A 5,501-nucleotide genomic window follows, 5' to 3' on the forward strand; every position below is an offset into this window, starting at 1 on the left:
AGCCATTTATTTTATTGCAATTTAATTTTTATTTTAATTTTGTTTAAATCACTAAATTTTCTTTTATTTACTTTTAGCAGGTTTTTATAGTTTATGAATAGAAGAAACCCGTCAGGACCTCTACTTTTTGATAGTGAGATCGAAAGCATAGCTCGCAGAAACTGAAGAGAGATAAGGCGAAGTCTATAATACATAGAGGAAGGGCAAGAGGACTATATTCAAACTACAACCAAGGAGATGGCTGATAATTATAATAATCCGCTACCTCCGTGGTCATTATGAACCCAAGAAATCAGATCACGCTTTCGTACTATGTATGATTATGCTAAACCTAGTTTAACAGGAGCTGAATCGAGTATAGTTAGACCTGCTATTGCTGCAAATAATTTTGAATTGAAACCTAACACGATTCAAATGATACAACAGTTTGATGGTTTGCAGGACAAGGATCCAAACATTCATTTGGTAAATTTTCTGGAATTCTACGACACCTTTAAGATCAATGGCGTTTCTGACGATGCCATTCGCCTTCTGTTATTCCCCTTTTCATTGAGGAATAAGGCTAAACATTGGTTGTGTAGCACCCCAAACCCGGCCCAGAAGTTATGGTCGGATACGGCATGCCACATCAAAAACGTTAAAATTTTCCATTCTAAGTCCAGAAAATCGTACTTGATGTTCAAAAGATTAATTCATTAAGGGTTAAAGTGAATGGAAGCTGTGCACCGGTAGGAAACCGAAAAGAGGTGGTGAGTCCATCGGATCGCTAATACCAAGCTCCCTTCGGATCCAATCCTAGACATGCATACCGCCATTGCCACACCTTAACGTCATGGATATTTCTAGGAAACCGATTCGATTAAGTCATTTTTAGGAAAAGTGATTAATTTTGGAAAATACTTTGTTGTTGTGTTATTTTGAAATCAACTGTTGTTTTTGAAAATGCGCCTAAAGCTATCCAATTTCAACAGTTAAAATAAGTAATACCTATCTTAGTAATACATATTAAAACCATCAAAAATAATTAAGCGCCTTATTACATTTAAAACCCAAAACTTCAAACGTAAATAAAAGGATGTCCAGTTCACCGAAGAAAATCAAACTTTTAAGCGGTGGCCACTCCGAATTCCCTCACGACTCCAAGCCCACTATGGTTGGGGATTTCGCGTGGATGAAAATAAAAGGGTGAGTTTGGGGAAACTCGATGTGTAAAATAACCCAACCATAGCCTATATCACTCAAACCACGTAAATAGAATAAGTTGGCCTTAGCCCGAGCAATTCGAATAAAGCCCATAGGCCCATAATAGAACGAGCAGATATTACATGTTTATGCGAAACCCAACTATATCCAACCGTATACACCCCGTACCAACCTTACAGTGTGGGGAGACAACTCGACCCACCCAACCGCTACACACCACGTAATTTGCAGCATGGCTGCTAAAATGAATAATGTGACAGAGTCACCAGATCTGAATAATCGTGGCGAGCCACCGAATGAATATATGTGGTAGAGCCACCAGATCGGATATTTGTGGCAGAGCCACCAGATCAGATATTTGTGGCATAGCCACCGAATGCTTCCTCCATAATATAACCCATGTCCCCATGCAACAGATATATAATCATGGCATACATCATACAAAATCAGATCGTCATGCTTTTCAGTCAAAATTAACCCTAGGGGTATAACAGTAATTTTGCACCTAGGGGTATAATAGTAATTTTCTATACATAGGGGTATTATAGTAATTTAGCTACTTTTAAGGTTTTCATGCATATCCTAACTATTTACGTACTATTAGAATACTTACCGCGCATACTTACCGAATTGGGCCCGTTAGCCCATGAACCCGATCTTTGGCCCATTAAGCCTAAATTATCAAAATGTACGAAATCGCGTGTACTGCAGTTTATTACTTTAGATTACCAAATATACAAACCCAACTATCTTACAAGCATTCGCACACTCGCAAATTCCCAAAATACCGACTTTTCAGCATTTCGGCTTTTCGGCTTTTGCCAATCTAGTCTATGAGAGGGTGTCAGTTACACACCTGTTTGCGATGATATGCTGACAAGATCCACACACGAACCGCCTACAATTGGATTACTAACACGTTAATCTAACTATTCAAATACAAACTACGTATTAACCCTTACAATATTCGGCCAACCACACCTACAGATCATAGTAAGCTTATAAGAAATCAATAAGCAACCCATTAACAAATTTTTGTCAATGTTTACCACATAATTATAATTTGACTGCAAGCTGTTTTCTTGAGCAACAGTCACTAAATCATTTATAACTGGAGCTACGAAACTCCAAATCAAGTTCCATTAATTTTCCCTGAAAATAGACTCATATATCTTCTATCCATAAAATTTTCAGAATTTTTGGTTTATCCAATCAATACCAGATTTTTCTCAAAGTTTCCCATGTTTCATTGTTTGACTAATCTGACCACTCTTCATTACGAATCAAATTTCTCATTGTACAGAATTCAAAATATGTTCTTGTTTATTTCATTAGAAACTAGACTCAATAAGATTTAATTACATAATTTATTCAGCTTCTAATTTATCTCCCACAATTTATGGTGATTTTCCAAAGTCACGTTACTGCTGCTGTCCCAAGCAGATTTATTACCAAATCACTCTTTCACACATACCTTGCATGCATGTTATTTAAACATGTATATCACCAATCAATCATCACATATCTATGATTTTACTTAAGTATAATCTCCATTTCATCATTTTAAAGCACAACATGTTAGCCGATTTTTCCTTTAGCATCTAAGGCACATGCATGTTCATTTGTTTGGCTCAACTTCACCTATCTTCCATTTTTCATCAAAAGAACATGAAACAACAACCATTTCCTTCATTTTAATTCATGACTAAATGCTCACAACACAACTAAAAATCAAAATATACTTCAAGAGTTAAGGTAGAATCAAGAAGAACTCATGAACCTCAAAATAGAAGCAAGGTACCAAGAACTTACCTTCAATTTTCCTCCTCCTAATGACCGAATACTCAAGAGCTTTCTCCTCTCCTTTCTCTTCTCTAACTTTCAGCTATGATGAACAAAGATGGACAAAACTTTGTTCTTTTCACCCCTTTTTCTTTTAATAAAACTTCATATTTCATCCATTTAATTCTTTAATACAAAAGACATGAAATTCTTATGATGAAACATTTACCTAACCCATTATCATGAAACATTTACCTAACCTATTATCATGGAACATTTACCTAACCTATTATCAATTTGTATCAATTTGTACCATAAATTATGGATATCAAGTGCACATTTTGTCTACAACAACATGATGGCTAGCCACTTCATGTAAAATGGGAGGTTTGTCATGCAAATCCTCCTATTTTGCACTCCTATTTATTTGGCCACTTCAATTTAGCCTATAGTATTTTCAAACATTTTCACATAGGTCCTATTTCATAATTTCACTCCCTTTTTCTTATGGAACAAAAATTAACTAAAATTACCGGGTTCTATCTTAAGCTTGGGCCTTCTAGAGGCCCACTAACATAATTAAACCTATGCCAACATTCACAGGATTCCCGAAAATTGGGGCGTTACAGGTTGAACTCGTTACCACGAGGATCGATCACCACTTGGAAACAAGTGACCGAAAAATTTTTGCTTAAATACTTTTCGCCGGCTAAACGACTAAATTCAGGAATGATATTTCTTCTTTTGTGCAGATGGATTTAGAAACACTTTATGATGCATGAGAGAGATAAAAGGACCTATTAAGAAGGTGCCCTCACCATGGGCTATCTCTATGGCTGCAGACTCAGACTTTTTACAATGGTGTGAACCCCTCAACAAGACAACTTATCAATGCAGCCGCCGGTGGAACTTTGAACAACAAAACACCTGAAGAGGTCTATGAATTTATTGAAGAGATGTCACTGAAAAACTATCAGTGGCAAGTCATGAGAACAAAGCCGACAAAAGCAGCCGGTGTTTTCAACCTCGATGTGGTTACTTTGCTGTCTAACCAGGTAGAACTTTTAAATAAAAAGATTGACGGTTTGTATGGTTCTAGTCAGGTACATCCAGTAATGAGGTGCGATTCAAATGGAAGAGGAGTACACATAGAATATCAATCCTTCAACCTTAGCACTGAGGAGGAACAAGTTCATTATTTGGGTAAAAATAATTCTAGACTTCAAAATAACCCATACAGTAACACTTATAATGCAGGTTGGAGGAACCATCCCAACTTCTCATGGGGTGGCAAGGGAAATCAAAGGCCACAACCTCCCCCAGGCTTTCAACAACTACCTTACCAGCAGGAAAAGAAACTGAAATTTGAAGAGATTCTAACGAAATTCAAATCGGTGTTAGAAACTCATTTTTAAAATACCAAAACAGCATTTAAGAGTCAATAAGTGTCGATCCAATGGCTCGAAACTGAGATAGGCCAGCTTGCTAAATTGATTTCTGAATGACCACAAGGCAGCTTTTCGCGTAACACTAAATCTAACCTAAGGGAACAACTTAATGCGATTACCGTTCGAAATAAAGAAGGGTTAGTTGAACCTGAACCAGAACCGAGGTAAAAAATTGTGGTGAGTAAAGGTAAGGATGGGGTGGACCACAGTGAGCGAAAACTGGTAAGTAAAGAGTACAAACCTCGTGTGCCATACCCCAGAGCGTCAAGGAAAGACCACATGGACGAACAATTTGGTAAATTCCTTAAATTATTAAAGAAATTACATATTAACTTACCGTTTATTGAAGCTCTTTCGCAGATGCCAAACGCAGTTAAATTTTTAAAGGAGCTTTTAGCAAATAAACAGAAGTTGGATGAGGCGTCGCATGTGGAATTGAATGTAGTTTGCTCAGCCATTCTGCAGAATAATCTAGCCAACAAATTGAAAGATCCAGGGAGTTTTACGATTCCTTATTTAATTGGTAGCTTAGATGTTAAAAATGCATTGGCTGATTTAGGAGCGAGCATTAACGTCATGCCTTATAAAATGTTTAAACAACTAGGTTTGGGAAACCCAAACAAACTAGGATGAATATTCAGTTTGCAGACAAAACCATTAGATTTCCTAGGGGTATCATTGAAGACGTTCTTGTCAAAATCGATAAATTTATATTCCCAATTGATTTTCTTGTTCTAGACATGGAAGAGGATAGTGACGTACCTTTGATTCTAGGACGACCCTTTTTAGCAACTACTAGAACCATTATTGATGTTGGTACAGGTGAACTCACACTTCGTGTGGGTGATGAAACAACCACTCTTCAAGCTCGTAATTTGAGTAACACATCGAATATTGAGGGTGGTTGTATAAATCATGCTACTAATACTAATCATGTGGTGCAACCTTTTTTCCAGGAAACAAGTTCGAAGAGCATACATGAGCCATGTTCAAGTAACAATAAAGCTCTCATCTATGAAGACTAAAGGCTACAGATTGAGGAACTAGATGAATGACTGACACAGAAAC

General features: G+C 37.0%; 1 non-coding gene across 1 annotated transcript; it reads right to left on the reverse strand.

Annotated features, from left to right (window-relative positions):
* Positions 1 to 3,704: 3,704 nt before the first annotated feature.
* Positions 3,705 to 3,811, reverse strand: LOC128290926 (small nucleolar RNA R71). Its single transcript, XR_008280705.1, has one exon. It is a non-coding gene; the product is annotated as a small nucleolar RNA R71 (small nucleolar RNA).
* Positions 3,812 to 5,501: the final 1,690 nt, after the last annotated feature.

This window comes from Gossypium arboreum, chromosome 3, assembly GCF_025698485.1.
Source record: "Gossypium arboreum isolate Shixiya-1 chromosome 3, ASM2569848v2, whole genome shotgun sequence".
Lineage (NCBI taxonomy): Eukaryota > Viridiplantae > Streptophyta > Magnoliopsida > Malvales > Malvaceae > Gossypium > Gossypium arboreum.